This window comes from Delphinus delphis, chromosome 4, assembly GCF_949987515.2.
Source record: "Delphinus delphis chromosome 4, mDelDel1.2, whole genome shotgun sequence".
Taxonomy (NCBI): Eukaryota; Metazoa; Chordata; class Mammalia; order Artiodactyla; family Delphinidae; genus Delphinus; species Delphinus delphis.
Window position 1 is genome coordinate 19,330,829 of NC_082686.1, and position 17,279 is coordinate 19,348,107.

The window sequence follows — 17,279 nt, forward strand, 5'->3', positions numbered from 1 at the left end:
CCTGAATTTTTCTTTGAGCATTTTCAAAGTCCTTCCTGACAGGCAGGAAGTCCAGTCCTTCCTGACAAATCCTCACTGTCTATGTGACTTCCCACTGGTGGCTGCCTTTCCTTAAGGGTGTGCCCTTGTCAGAGTTCAGCTCTTACTTCCTGACCCTGTGTTGATAATGCATTCTGATACATCACATCAACTCTTTTCCCTTGGTTTTCAGTTCTCTTTGCCTAGTTGCCCAAAAGAATAGCAAAGGATTTTTCAAGCTATGAGATACATTATGACTGGATTTTCATTGTGTTAAATATTGTAAGATATGGGCTTTTAAAAATGTTTCTTAGAAATCACCATTTCAGTGTTGGGAAAGTTTAGAATCAGAGAATATCTCAAATTTTTAAAAAGGTGGATTTTGTTTGTATTGTTTTTTTTGGTCTTGCTTTAAAAAAATATGTGAACTCATTATATAATAGCTAGTAATTCTAAGTAGTTCTCTTTTGTTCTTAATTTAGTTCATTGTTGTTATTTGGTGTGAACTTCTAAATTTTATTTTTATTAATAGTGAGGAAAATCAAGCCAATAGTAAACATAGGGAAATACAGAGTCCATATGACTCAACCAATATAAACAATACCAACAATTTAACACAATGTGAAAGACGATTTTTATTTTTCAAGCTTTGTGTGTCAGCTTGACTTCAGGGAAAATAACACTTTCCTTGGTCCACTTTGAAAACAGGGAGTTTTCTCTCCTCGACTTTCCTGAACTTTGTTAAACATTTGTTGCTGTTTTCTACTTGTCCTCTCTTTCTCTAATTAAATGGTGATATAGTTTGACAAGACAGTCAAAAATTCAAAGTGACATATGGAGGCTTTCCACTCTGTTTTCTATCTGGGAGAATTATGAAACAAGAAGGAGGGATAGGGGGAGGAATGGTGAAAAATAGAGTTATTGCAGTGATGAAGGGCAGAAGGAAATGTGATGTGAGACAGGAATGAAGCCAAACAGGTAAAAGAATTGGGGATATGTATTGGGTCTTTCTTTCTTTTCTTTTTTATTTTTTTTGTGGTATGCGAGCCTCTCACTGTTGTGGCCTCTCCCGTTGTGGAGCACAGGCTACGGACGCGCAGGCCCAGCGGCCATGGCTCATGGGCCCAGCCACTCCGCGGCATGTGGAATCCTCCCGGACCGGGGCACGAACCCGTGTCCCCTGCATCGGCAGGTGGACTCTCAACTACCGCGCCACCAGGGAAGCCCCAAAATGCAAATATTTTATACTGAATTTTTATATGAACTATGAATCCACATCTTCCCAAATCAGTGAAGAGTTATAGGAAGAAAATAAAAAGTTTGACTTTATTCATTCCCAAAACGTCTCTATATTTCATATCCTATCAAATGGATTTTATGATGTTCTTTTTGGATATTTGCAGTCATTATCTGGAAAATGTAAATATTTTGAAATGTGTCATCAAAGGTATATATTATTTTCTATATTTTAAGCTATCCAATATGAAGAAACATTTTTGAACATTGCAGGTAGGATTCTTTAAAAGAGATTAATTCCTTCCAAATAGCATCACCTATATGTAAACACAAAGTATAATTAAAACTGTAAGAGGGGCGGGGCAGATGCAACCTATAGCAGCCCTGCTCAGACATTGGTCCGCACAGCAGTGGCCCCTCCCTCTTCCCTCTCCTCTGTATAAAAAGAACCTGAATTCAGACTGGGACAAGATGATCTTTTTCAGATGCTTTCCGATTAAAGTCATTATTCCTTGCCCCCAAAACTTATCTCCCGCTTTATCAGCCTGTCTTGCTGCAAGCAGAGCGAGCTTGGGCTGGGTAACAAAACTACTTTTTAAGGCTTTGTACACTTGTATGATTTTAGGTGACTGTGTTTCTTTTATGTCTTTGCTGATTGTCTCCCATCCCTACTTGACCCATTCTGGAGTGCCTTCCATCACTCTCCTAGAGTTTGGTTCTGTGAGTTAAGCACACAAGTTAGTCTTGTCTGTGTAGTTGGCTAAATTATTCAAAAAAAAAATTTATTTTACTCCATCTGATGCCTTTAGTCATAGACACCTAACATCATACCCAAAGATCAAACAACCTGAAACTCACCATAAATAGCCACTCTCTTCATCTGCAATCCTCCTCCTTACCCCCAGAATGAGAAATTCTAGTACAAAAATGGGCTTCTGAATTACAGAACTAGTTTTATTTAAATTGCTTGGAAAGAAAATATCACTTCCCACCGAAAACTCATTTGTTCTTAAGACCCCGGCTAACATGTGTTGCTTCTTTGAGCAGATTAGAACTCTCCTCTCCCCACACAAACAGACATACCTCCCTTGAGTAGATACAGCTCTGTGGCTGCACAAAATTTTAAGCAGAGCACACACTAGATTTCTGCTGCCATGTGCTCCTCAGCTGGGCACCATTCTGCAATGACCCAGCATGTTCAGTCCTATATAAATTGTAATCTCCAGATTAAAAGATTTAGAGACAATTTCTGAAAAGAAATAGGTGATGGATAAATTGGAAACTGGAATAAACTTGCTTGTACAAAATACTAAGTATTTAACTTTTACATTATACTGATAGGTTTAATTTTGACTATATTAATAATACATGTTTATTTTAGTAGAGTTCAAACATAAAGAAAAATACCAATTTTCCTAGAGTTAGCTGTTATGAATATGAAATTTTCATATTGTTTTTATTTTTTTCCAACAAAGCTCTCACTTATTTATTACTGAGCCAAAGCACTAGGGTAGAAACACTGACACAAAGAGAAAAATCATTTTCCCAATAAAACACATCCAGCTGTTCAGATAGTAGTGATGTTTCCAGAGTGGTATGGTAAGACTTAAGTGACCCTGACACAGAATAAATATGTGTGCCACCTCACATAGGGCTCCTTATAGACCCAGCTTGGTTCTTCTCCCTTGTCTTCTCTTGGAGTTGTACCTGATGTTATTACCAGTTTTCATTCGAATCCATTGGGGAATGGAACAATTCTTCTTTCATTTCTTGGCCGGGAATCTCTTGACCCTGAGAGTCTTATGACAAGACATGGCAAGGAGCAAATGCAACTACTCATAGGATGGCAGAGAAGAGCAGAGAGAGTTGTTTTTATTTAAAAAGGAAGAATAAACATTACTCAAGTCACTTAACACTTATGTATATTGTAACAATAACTTCTAATTTTATAATGTTTCAAAATGGATATACTAAAATTTACTAATCCTTAGTTGTTGGAAAAGTGAATAGTTTTAAGTAAAATATCTTTCTACAACTTGAATTTCTGATGTTATTCATCTGAATAATGAATTATTTGCCTTTTAATGACAAAAAAATTTCCATCCAACCTAAAGTAGAAGCTACTGCTAGGGAACAGTCTTTTTCTGTTAACATGCATTATTAATACTATTGTAATTATAACCACATTGCTACTGGAGAAAATTATTTTATTATGAGTTTCAGTGTCTGATATTAAGGATTAGACTTTATTCTCCATACTGCAGTTTTAATAGCATAATATATCAAGGATTTATTTACTGTTTTAGGTAGAGCCACAGATTTGTTTATTCATAGACTCTTAAATAACCAGATTGCACAGCTGAAAATAATTTGCAAATTTGATTCATTTTCTGACTTAATCAGGCTTCAACTTTAAGAACATAAATACTGAAACACAAAACGTTATTTCTATTGTGATTCTAACTTGCAAAAGTGTAAGAAAGTAATATTATTGCCTATGGTACTATGCGGGTTGCTATTTCTTTGCTTGAAAAGACTCCTTAACTAGAAAAATTGTTTATATCACTGTTTTAAAGTTTGCATTTATTACACATGAAAACACGGAGCCACTTAATCAAAGAAAAAATTGTCTAATTTCTTTCCTGTGGACTGACAAACACTGGGGGTGCAAGAGATATTTTTCAATCTATTTAGACATAGTTGCTTTTAAGCCAGTGGTTCCCTCTTTTACCACCCACTAAGGGCTTCTCTCAGCATCCAAGGTCAGTGGCTATTTTCAATGAAAATTCTATTAACTGTAACTCATTGGTATCATTACTAATCAGATAGTATCTCTCTAATAGCTAACCAGGATTTCTCATAGTAAACTGGAGTAATTTTCAAGGACATTTAAAGTGACTGGTTTTCTTACCTAAACCACAATTTACATGTGGTACTGTGGACCCAATGAACACCTGTGACTGTCTGGCTATGGATGGCTACTGCTAATAATGCAGATGCCCAGGAAGCCAAGACAATTGAATTTGACCATGGGATGTCCAGCCTCCTTTAATGAACCAAACATTTGCCACTGACTTGCAGGCTTCCACCCCAGCACCCATTGAGACACATCCATTCTGCTTCAAAATGGCATCAGTCATAGGAAGGTCAGAAGCACCTATTCCATGCTTTATGGGGCAGCATTTTGTTTCTGTTCCTGGGAAGTAGATACATGTGTGAGCACACACACAATTGCTTTCTGAGAAAAGTCTTTCCTTTCAGATATTTCCACTGCCCACATCCATGGAGGTTGGGGAAGAGTCTTGCCCACACACCTCGCAACCTGGATGCTAAGTTGTGCATAACTCACCCTGTTACACAGCCAACTGAGGCAACAGTTCATTTAAAAGAAACAAACTCAAGATGATGCTTTGTCCTTGTCTCAATTCATAGCCCCACAAAGTTTGATAAGTTGGTTACACGACTGGACATTCCTTTTATGCCTCTGCTTCATGTTTCCCAAAATTATGTCCTAATATTTTACCAAAAAAACATTTATTGAAAAGCCATATGTCTGCATTTCAATTAAACTTGCTGTTGACCATATCATTTATTACTTTGTTCCTAGGGACTAATACCACTCAGAAAAACAAAAGGGGAGGGGTTTAAAAAGTTGTTTTTCACATTGAATTAGTATATTTTCTACTGTTAGATAATGACATTTTCCTCTTTCTGTTGATTGCTAAGATACTCAGGTAAACTTTATGCTCATTTGTTGGCCTTTTCTTCAGCTACACCGTATGGCTCACAGTGGAAGCTCAATGAATTTTTGTGATTTTTTTTATTGCATGCTGACTCAACTAGCTCTTGCAATGAATAAGTTTCCTCCCACACTTTTCTTCCTCTTTTTTCTACAAATCTGTTGATTAAATTAAATGTGATTGGAGTACATGGAGACTTCTGGGTGGGATGGAAATGTCCTGTACCCTGATAATAACTATTACATGGGTGTATACAATTGTTAAAATTCACCAAGCTGTATCTCTTTAAGCATAGGTGTTGTTTATAGTATCCAAATTATACCTCAATAAAGATGACTTTGAATAAGAGTGTACAGAGTCAATATTCATGTGTTGAGTGCAGTTCCTTTTGGAATGCTAAAATATCAATACTATCTTTATATGAAAGAAACATATTATTTCAAAATGTAATAAAAAGTATCCTTGAGAAAGTTTGCAATATTTATATTAAAGATAGTCACTGTGTTTAGAAGTGAGAACAAGAAATTGAGTCATATGAAACAGAGGCAAGTCTCAGGTAGAAAATTAACTCAGAGTAGAACCTTGGGAAATGCTTCCTCTTTTGTAAAATTGGACTCAGTAACTTCTCATTAAGATTGCGGTAAGATTTTGTGTTGCTATAAGAATTCAGCAGTCAATATGTAGTAAATATATTTTATATATGTATTTTTCTATTGTATTAACAAAAGACTAAATTGACAGTTTACATAATCTTTTACAAGTCCACGTATATTAAAATGCAATATCCATGATTCCATAGAACACAGGAAATGGAATATTTTAGCGGTCATATCACACATACCAATTCTCCAGGTGTGTTATCAAAAACCTGTAAGAAGCATTATTCAGGGCCCTCTGCTAGGTCCCGGACCCAGGATTCTGGATGTGAGGTCACAGAATTTGGTATTGTATCCTTGAAATTTGCTAAGAATTTGCTAAAAACGTACAGCTTAAGAGTCTTCACCCCCAACCATGTGATAGATATATTAATTAACTAGATTGTGGTAAATATCACACAGCATATACATATATTAAATCCTCACATTCTACACTTTAAATACATACATATTTTGGTCAGTTATACCTCAATAAAGCTGAGAAAAAAGAATTCAGGGTCAGAGCTATAACAGTTCTGGGTCATGTCTCCCAGCGAACCCTCAGACCAAGATAAAAAGAGCAAGGTGATACAATAACCAAATATGGGTCACCTATCAGCAGAAGGAGGCTGAAGAGAGTGATAAATGGGCAAACAGAATGCATCTCACAATCAAATTAGACACTTTTAATGATTAGGAACAAGATCTATAGATAAATCAAACCAGTTACAAATGATAACCTAAAATGATAATAGACAGAGCGACAAAAGAATAAATCATTTAAACAAGAAAATGAGCCAACTGAAGGCAATCTATTCACTTTGAGTCTGAATGAGAGAGGCAGAGAGAAAAGTTCAGTGTCGTAAAATACAAGTAGCATCTAAATGTTAAAGCAGAGGCCACAACATCAGATGTTACAGAGACCTGGGAGGATGAGGAATAAGAAAGAACACACATAGGTATGAACACACACGTTCCCCCCGACATATGCCCTTCTCCCACCAATAGTCTCATACTTTGTGTGTTTGAAAGAAATCATCTAAAATATTATTAAAAGAGAAGTCAGATGTAAAGGTATTTATGGGTGAAGAAGTAGAGGCAGGGATTGTAGACTACACATTTGAGAAATGGAACGGTATAATATTAGCTACAGAATGTATGAGACTTGAGGGAATATTTTTAGGGTGTGCAGACGTGGGCAGTTTTGTGATCTGATCGAAGGAAACAGACAGAGGAAGATTGAGGATGAGAAATGTGTGTAAAGGTGTCTTTTAGGAGAGTAAGGAAATAAATGGATATTTAAGAAAGAATGAAGGATAAAGATTAATTTATTCATTATTATGTGGCAGCCCCATAAGACATTGTCAACAGGGCACTAATAAGGGTTGGGAATTGTCTCAGGAAAGTGTGGATCGTGTTTGTTAAGGAGTAGAATGGAGTCACATATAGAATTGAATTTTGGAAGAAAGGATGGAGGGAGGGATATATGTTTATATGTACATATTTGCCTTAGTATGTTTGGAAACTATGAATAATAGAGGAAGGAGGCTGGGAGATAGATGAAGACACACTAAATACATGGCTTGGTGAGTAGGCTGAGTTCTGTAACTCAGGTTAGGATTATCGGTCTTTAACAAGTCCCAAGTTCTAGTGGGACAGTTGGTGTGACATTGTAAGGCTGAGTCGAGTTGCTCAGTGATAGAGCAGGCAGGGTCATAGAATGGCTGCTGGAAAATCTGCATTAATATTAACAGCCAACACTTCCTGAGCATTACTAAGTGGAGGGCACTCTTCTAAGTGAACTGCATAGTTTAACTTATTTATTATTTATATGAGATAGGAGTTATTAATATCTCCATTTTTTTTTTAGAGGTACAGAGAATTTAAGTAACTAGGCCAAGATTTAACGGCTTGTAAATGGAGAAACCAGGCATAGGACCCAAGCTTCTGACTCTAGAGATCACGCTTTCAAACACAGCATTATTCCGCCTCCCATATTAGTGAACTCAATGAATTGCTAAGTGAGAGTCCTACTTTCTCTTAGGCTGCTCTTCAAGGGAAGTTTCAGGCCTACAAAGGAGGTCTGGATAAACTTGCCCTTCTCATCATCCAGAGCAGGCCCTATGCTTTCTGCTGGGTAGAGACTCACGTTCCTTTATGCCTCCAACTGCCCATGTTCTCATTTTCTGCCTCATGTTAGCCTGGGCCGGGTACTGGGTATTGGCTCAGGAAAGTGTGAACTGTGTTTGTTAATGAGTAGGATGGAGTCACATAGAGATCTGAATTTGGGAAGAATGGGTCAGTCTCATTCATTTTTTTCCCATAAACCTACCATTACCTCCCAGACTATCATAAGATTACAAAGGCCATTGAAGATGATGGGGATTGTTTCTGTTACCTACTGCTGTGTAAAATACCACATCAAAATTTAATGCCATGAAAAGATGAACATTATTTCTTATGCTTATGAAATCTTGGAAATTATTGACTTTCCTTAAGTGATAGAGAGTAATAGTTACTAGTATTTATTGTCATCAACAGGAGCAACAGTAGCACAAATACAAACAATCCACAACCAGCTATTGGAGAACTTATACCTCTTCTATTCCTGGCACCCCAATACCCTCGAGTCAGGGATGTGAAGTGTGGGGATGGTCACAGACTATTCTAGGTGACTCCAGGAATGTTTCAATGAACTTAGCATAGTATGTAAAAAGAGCATTGAATCAAACGTAAGAAGACTTGGGGACAGTCTTGTTTCCACCATTTGGTAGCTATGCTAACCAGGTATTGGAGGACTTATACCTCTTCTATTCCTGGTGCTCCAATACCCTCGAGTCAGGGATATGAAATGTGGGGATGGTCACAGACTGTTCTAGGTGACTCCAGGTATGTTTCAATGAACTTAGCATAGTATGTAAAAAGAACATTGAATCAAACATAAGAAGACTTGGGGACAGTCTTGTTTCCACCATTTGGTAGCTATGCTAACTTGGGCAAATCATAGTCACTTAGATTCTGAGTCAGTTTCTTAGTATGCCCAGTGGGGCAGATACTCACCTCACTGGCTTGTTACAGTGTGGCAGTCACAATCAGATTAATAAGGTGTGCAGGGCACTTTGAAAAGGGTAAAACAGTAAGCCAGCAATACCTAATATGTATTAGAATCTTTCATACTGTGTTCCTATCTGAAATGCTTTACATGTTATTAAATCGTCTATGAAGTTGGTGGTATTATTCCTATCTTGCTGTTGGGGACCCTGAGGCACAGAGAAGGTCAGTAATTTGTCAAAAACCAAGCAGCTCATAAGTGGCTGAGTGAGGAACCAATGAGAAGGTGCTCAAGGCTGACAGGAACCAAGGAGAGAGGGGCTTGCTCCTGATAGGAAGGGAACTAGAGAAGCCTGTAATAGGTGCTACCATGATGGCACAGAATGAATGGATCCAGTGGAGGCAGGGGCGGGTGTCTGCACGGGGCTGACAGGGAGTACCTGAGTACAGCCTTGCTTGATTATTGGTTCCTGTTCTCTTGGAGGCATTGGATGTGGCAGAGGAAGGCTATTGTGCCTCAGGCTTTATCTCAAGAGGCCACTAATCAGTCCTTCAGTGAACACCACCCCAACTTCTTCCCTCAGGAACTTGAGGCTCTAAGCAAGGGCTTTTTAGTCACTTGGTTTTATACAGAGAAATGAGCTTGGTCCTTAGTGATTTTGTTTGCTACACTAGAATTTATATCTTATTGTTTCTTTCATCCTATTTTTCATTGTGTGAAACAGAAAGAAGATAAAATGTAAGCTTGATAACCTTGGGGATAGCCCAGGCCCTAGATGCTCATCTTCCAAGGCCTGAGTCAGAATCCTTAGTAGAACATTCAGGCAATTTCCTCTCCTCCCTACAGAGAGTGATGATCCCTAGGACTTTGGAGAATGCAAACCTTTCCATGCATAAAATTAATGCTGTAATAAAATTTGACAGTGAAAATCCAGGAAAAAATTCACCCCCAAATTATATGCACCCAGCCTGACAAGTGGATTGACTTGGCAAAAATACTGCTGTCTTACCCTTTGTACATTTATTAGCTCTCTAAATGATACCTATAAAGTAGACTGTGGTCTTGACTTTCCTAACTTTGCCAAGTGCTTATAACTTGAGTTGAAAGTAAAGTCACTGATGAAGGATAAGATACTAATCATTTGCTATTTATTTAGCAAAACATTGCTTCATTTCCTCTTTTAGGGAACCACTGTGCTACAGCAAAGGAGAGGAAGAGGTGATCTTAAACTTCAAGGGATTCCTAAAAGGGAGACTGTCAGATGAAGAAGAATTCCAAAACCAAAGGAAGGACTAGCTCACAGGAGCCTATCCCTTCAGTGGAAATCCAGAGAAGTTGTAGAGCTGCCCTCCTGAGACCATGTTGTCAAGAGGATCCCAAGAGGGAGTACATGTACATAAGTCAAGGTGGAGAAAGATCCGGGCAACTTTCCCATGTGCCCAGCTAAAGGAGTAAGCCATGAAAAACTACTAGTATACACATACCAGAATCTAACAATGACAGAAGGTTCTAATGAACAGAGATGTGTCACAAAAGTGAAAATCAGTGAGAGTAGAGTGCACAAGGATGAATGAGTTAAGATATATGTATGGTGGGTACTTAGGGCAAAAATCAAGACAAAAGCTAATATACAGACCTTGTGTGTGCCTCTCTCTTTGTGGCTGGTTATACGTGGCTTCTTTTGTAATCTATTCTAGAAAGGCTCCCTTAAAGCCAAGGACTACCAGAGTTATCCCTTGATGGATGTTGTCTACAAAAAAGTCATTGGCCTGAACCAAACTAGATGAGTCTGAGAACAGTAGTGGAGGAAGAATGGTCTGGAAATTTCCAAGGGAAGGAAGGAACATATCAACTTTTATATCTGGTCTGGTGACCTGGGATATATAAGAGTGGTCTCTATTGTAGAGTATGTGCAGAGAAGTGCCCACCAAAATAAATAGAAGAAGGACAAGGCTCAGTAGAATGTCTTCTTGTAAGTTTTTAGAATGCCCTCTGCACTTGCTCATTTCTAGCAGAGCTGTTGTTCCTGGGTGACTTTTTAATGGTGAGAGAAAGTAGCTGTTGATGCCACGTGAGCACTCTTGAATTCAAAGACACCCCTGGAATACAAATGGGTATCTTTGGGGCTTCCACTATCAGCTCCAAGGTCTCCCAATCACCAGAATACCAGGAGCAGCATGAAACCTACCAGATATAAGACTGAAGAAAGCATAGTTTTTGGCTGGGCAAAGAATCATTCCAACACTTACTGTTCATTGCGCTCCATTTGGAGGACAGAGGTGCTTTTTATAAAACAACATTCAAGGAAAGGATAATAATACGTTTTGGGTGAGGAGCTGTGATTCCCCACAAAATACACTGGTCGCAGAGTGGGCATAGATTTCAAAATGTAACTCTACTTTTATCTTCCTCATAAAGAATGTGGGGTGAGAAGATGTACAGCCAAAGTTCCAGTTTTCTTTTCTTTTCTTTTCTTTTCTTTTTGATTAATTCTGAAGCTAGCTTTGCAAGATTATTTTGAGAAATGAATTGGAATCTGTCACAGGTTAGTGTAATTAATCTGCAAAAATTAAGTTATCCAAACATTTTTTAAAAAGTGGAATTGAATTGTTTAGCGATGAATGTATTTGTTTTTCACCTTAATTACCTTTTAACATTTTATACAAACTTCATATCTAGTTTCTAAGTATCCCTCAGTTTGGGGACACTTATTCAGCTAATTTTAGAGATGCGAATTGTCCGTATTAGAAGTGATGGGCAATGGAGTTTAGAGCTTATTTATGTAGATATTTTTAAATGTCTGTGGTCTTATTGACTAACTGAAAACAAAGATTTTGTGTTATATATATATATATATATATATGAGTTATCTGAAGACAGTTTGTAAGAGGTGATAAGTTCAAAATGATTTTTTTGTTCCAGCTATACAGCTTGTAGTCAAGCTTTGGAGATTGCTTGAGGAGAGAAACACTCAAAAATTTGAGACTTCAGATAAAAGCACACATTTTGTTGCCTGAAGCAACAGGGAGAAATCAAGTTGGCTGGTACAATTTTGTCTCATCTTATTTCTTCCTTGATATATAATTGCTCTTTAGTGGTTTATAGTCACTGAAAGTCTCATCTTTCTACATGTAACACATTTCTGTAGAAATTTTAAAATAACAAAATGAATACTGTCAACTGCACTATCTCCCTTCTAAGCTTGGTTACTTGTAAACATTTAGGACAAATTTCTTTTCAGAACGTTGATTGATTGGCTGACCCCATTTTGAATAACGTAGGACAATCTATTTCATAGAGAAAAAAGATAACTATCTTCTATTTTGAAGCAACTCAACTTTAAAAACACAGGCATCTTTAGCGTTCAAATAATCAAAGTTAAATTCCTTTCAGAACCGTGACATGATAGACCTTTCATTGTGTGTTTTGATTAACTGGCTGATTGATTGATGGGTCTTCTCAACATTGGGCTTTTCTTTTCACAGTTGATTGTGAAAGTGTCTGCAGTAAAAGGACCATGCTGTGTATTTTGTGAATGAATTCAGCTGTCGGTCTTTTATGTGTAGTTTAGACTATAGATCGGTAGGCATTTGGACTTCAAGGCTGTGCTTCAGCTTCTTTATTCTTTTAATGATGTATTTCATATATCTAATACATAAAATATACACTATATCAAATTACAATACAAAGGTTATGTTTCTGAAAAAGCATTAATATTTAAAAAGTATGGCATTATTTAACTATATCATCAATATTTTATTAATGAAGAGTTAATATTCAGTGGTTTAACTATTTCTGCCACTGTATAATAATACTTCTCCAGTTCTGGCTTGTCCAAAAATCTTCCTGCAGTAATGGAGGGAGACATTTTCTATTTGTGACCCCTATATGTTTGAAAAGTTAAAAAAAAATTCCCAATTAAACTTCCCCCAGATTCTAAAACCAGGGTGCTGAATTCAAATTCTGATTCCACATTTTGTCACTGTAGGACCTTGAGTGAGTTTACATAACTGCCCTGTGCTGCATTCCTTCTTCTCTATAACTAGGATCATATTACCTCTTATACTATTATGAAGATTGCATGAGTTATTAGGTACCTGGCATATAATAAGTTATAATTATTACTTTTTATTATTCTTGATAACCCTAATGTAGAGAATTGTCACTCACATCCATAAATTGCTAGGTGAGAAAGGATGTTGGCAACATATTAGAATTCCAGAAGGCCTGTTCTTTCTGAATCTTACTATAAGCACCACTGTAATTAAATCATAAAAATCAAGATATTTCATCAATTTTCACTAAACAAACAGTTACTGATTATCTACCAAGTGTCACACTTTGTATTCTCCTTTAAGGATACAAAGATAAATAAAACAAAATCTCTTCTTCGAATCTTAATAAAATCGGAAGATTCTCAGGCCTTTGAATATTTGTGACCTGCTTTGCACCTAGAGGTATATTCAGAGGCTGGGGTAACTGAATCAGGGTAAGGTGCTGTCCAGATAATCGTCAATGTGATATGTGAAGATCTGTGTGGTCACATCTTTCAAAGACCCCATAGAGCATCATTAAAGATATAAATTTCATAATTGAGTTTTACTGATATTCAGAGAGGATATAGAAGTTGCAATGCCCTTTGCCTTCAACACCCTGCAAACCTGGGGCCCAGGGTGATCTACTGGAGGGCCATGCAATTGCCCCAGACCTACTCAAGACACAGACCTGATTGTGGTGACGTGAATCCACAAACTGGCTTAAAGATGAAGCTATTTAACTCCACCAGGGAATGGGAAGTGTCTTGATAGAATTATAGAGAATTAAAATCACAGAGAGACATTTCTAGTCTAAAGATTAATTATAATACACACTGCTTTTGAAATTAATCCTCTCATTGTATAAATGTCACATACTTGGGGTGTTTGAGTATTCATGGCGATCAGAAGATAGCTGGAGAAGGGCTTTAATGAAAGCCCTTTTAGTTATCCTAAAAAAGACAGAGACTTAAATACTTAGAAAGATACTCAGACAAATGTTAAATTTATGCTATATCATTTTCCATTGTTTTCGTTGGTTGAAATAAATTGAATAAGCAAAAGGGGACACTGTGCTTTAGTGGAGAGAGGGTGGTTTTAAACCAGGCAGACATGGATGGAGCATAGGGTGATGTTGTAAAGGGATGTTGAACCCTAGCCTATGATTCTATATATGTAACCTTGGGTGAGATACTAAATATTTTATTCTTCTAGGACCTCATATGCATAAACCAAAAGCTGGTTTGTGGAGTAGTACTAATGTGTATAAAACATTTGGCAAGGTGTCTGTGTGTCTGGCATTTCAACAGAGTCTCAATAAAGAGCAGTTATTTGTTTATTTTAGCCACTGTGACGAGCGCATCTAACACTGGACCTGCTCCAACCCCCCTTTTTGGAAAGTATTGTGTTACCTTCCATTCTGGGTTAGGTGACCCTACTTGCTTGCACATTTTCCCTACTGGACTATAAATTCTTCCAGGGCAGGAACTGAAACTTTGTCAATACCTAGTAAAGAGTTTGCCTCTTAGAATTTAGTCAGTCAGTTTGGAATGCTGAGTTCCACTCTATATACCAGAAAGTTCTAGACAATAATAAATTAAGTTCTGCAGAGAACAGAGATCTCCAGTGAATATAATTCTTTACCTGTGATGGACAGAAACAATAGATGTAATATATCTTGATTTAAGTAACAGTTTTCTATTTTGCTTAATAATAGTATACCTTTGATTTTTTCTGGAAAATCACTTGAATGACAATTATTTAACAAGAGATTATTTTTAACTAATCTAATGTTTATCTGATACAGTGTTATAGGTACTGAGTGAAACACACTGAGGAGAGGAGTTTCTTTCAGGCATTATTTTTAGTACAGTGGACCATTAAATATTACATAGTTCATTCTCTTGCCTACAGTAAAGCAACCATGAAAGCTAGCTGTCTTTCTTCCTTCAACAATTGATAAATGATAGAAACTATTTAATGCAGTGAAAATGTCAATTAACATGGCAAGCCACTCAAAAGTTACAATTAGTAATTTAAATGATCTTGAAAACGGAATAAATTTTCAGAACTAAATGGGGCAAAGCCCCACAAATCAATGTGTTTTTCTCCATAAAAATCAATCAAATTTACAATGAAGAAAAAACGATCATATTTTTAAACCAGCTACAAAATACAGAGTTGCTAAATTCTTCAAATTCCATAAAATCATGGGTTATTTATTTTACTGTCCCCTTAGTTCATTACACAATAGCAGAACATTTACCAGGACCCCTTAGGAGCTACACTGAGGTTATTGACTATTAGAGGCTGTAAATAGCAGAGGGGCACATTCACAGATTTCATGTCTTTGTTCACTTACATCTTTATTTTTTGGATTCTTGGCAAAGTACCCGTAAAAATGTGCTGAATATGGGCATGTCTGTAGACTATTGCATTTGCACAGCAAATTGAGTCATGTTTTTCTTTTCTGTTTTCAAAACAGTGTCATTTAATCAAAAGGAGATCTGAGGGTGGGAGGGAGGGAGACACAAGAGGAAAGAGATATGGGGATATATGTATATGTATAGCTGATTCACTTTCTTATAAAGCAGAAACTAACACACCATTGTAAAGCAATTATACTCCAATAAAGATGTTAAAAAAATAAATAAAATTAAAAAAAAGAGGAGATCTGATTATTGAATGAAACCTAGACATACATTATGTATTTATTTATTTTTTTGGTCTCTGTAAAGGTAGTTAAAAGGCAAATTTCTGAATCTCTTGAAATCATGGCACAGTATTATCTGGCCCTATTGAATAGTTTTGTGCTCACTAAAATATAACACTTTTAAAAAGTTGACTTAGGGTCTTCTTTGTTAGGAAAAAGCAAAACAAGTTCATCACGATGAAAAAGCAATAATTAATAACAATATAATGTTTTAAAGTTTATATCGCTATTTTCCAAGAAATATTTGACATTTCCTTATTCATGAAATACTTTCATGGTTTCTTTCCTACCTCACTGGCCACTTAGTGTTGCTCTTGACTTCTAGAACTCTAAGTGGAGCATCTTTTGGGTCCAATGCACTCCTATCTTCTCTGTTCCACTTACATAGCACATTACCAAGTGAGCCCACCTAGCCCCAGGGCTTGAATTTCAACAGAGTGATGCAAAAACACATGTTTACAACCCCAATCTCTTTGCTGAGTTTCAGACCCTTATGTTCTTTAGACTAAGGAGCATTAACTGTTGGAGGTTTAATAGGCATGCCAAGTTTATTATGTCCAAAACAGAGTTTCTGATCCCTCCTTCAAACCAGCAACTCTGCAGTCTTCCCTATCTTGGTAAAAGACCCACAGGGGTTGTCTTATTGGTAAGGCCAGAAACTTGGGACTTCTCCTTATTTTCTCTCTCTTTCTGACATCTGATTTCCAGTCCATCAAGAAATTGTGTTTATTCTAAATGGACACTTCTCCCCAACAGCTCTGTTCCTGCCCTAGTTTAGGACACCATCATACCTTGCCTGAATAGTGCAATACCTCAGATTATTTTCTCTGCTTTCATTCTTACTCTTCCCTCATCGCTCCATCCCACAACAAAACATCCAGGGAGAGTTTTTCAAAATTTTAGTCAGAACCCCTACTCAAAACCTTCCAAAGCCTCCTCTCTCAGTAACAGTCAAATCTAAAGTCTTTAATCATGACCTGCCAGGCTGCACAGGAGCTGACCCACATCGACCTCACTCACTCATCTCATATCCCTCTCTTTCCTCCATATGCGATCAGCCTCATTCACACTGGCTTTTCCTCACCAGAAATTTTTCTGCAAGGTACAGATAGTAAATATTTTGGGCTTTTTAGGCCATTTGGTCTTTGTTGCAGTTCCTCCATCCTGCCAGTGTAACATACAAGCTACGATGTACAGTATGCAAACAAATGAATGTGCATGGCTGGATTCCAATAAAACTTTACTTTTAGGGAGTGAAACTGAATTTCATTTTTTTTTTTGTGCGTGTGTGTCATACGATATTATGTTTTTGTATTTTTTGCAACCACTTAAAATATAAAAACTATTCTTAACTCATGGACTGTAGAAAACCAGCATGGGCTATATTTGGCATATGGAAACTAGTTTGCCAACCCTTGTTCTGATGCTCCTTAGACACAATAAGCTTGGCCTCATCTCAGGGCCTTTGAATTTGCTCTCCCATCTTCTGGACATCTAGATGTTTCTCCCTGATCTTTGCATAGATTTCTCCTTCAGATCATTTATGTCTCTACTCCTACATCATTTCCTTGGAGAGGACTTTCCTGACAACCATTCCCTGCCCTCTCTATGCACTCATCTTGTTTTATATACTTTACAGCACTTATTTCCACTTTGAGTTAAATGATTTAATGGTTTTCTTGTTCAATGGTCTGTCTTTTCTACAAGAATGTTGGCTTTATATGGGCAGGGTCCTTGTCTTTTCCTCTACTTTTTTCCCAGCTCCCACTGAAATTATATTTAGTTGCTCAGTGTTTGCTGAATGGATGACCTTATAATTGGAGCCATTGCTTTTGCTTAAAAGCACAGATG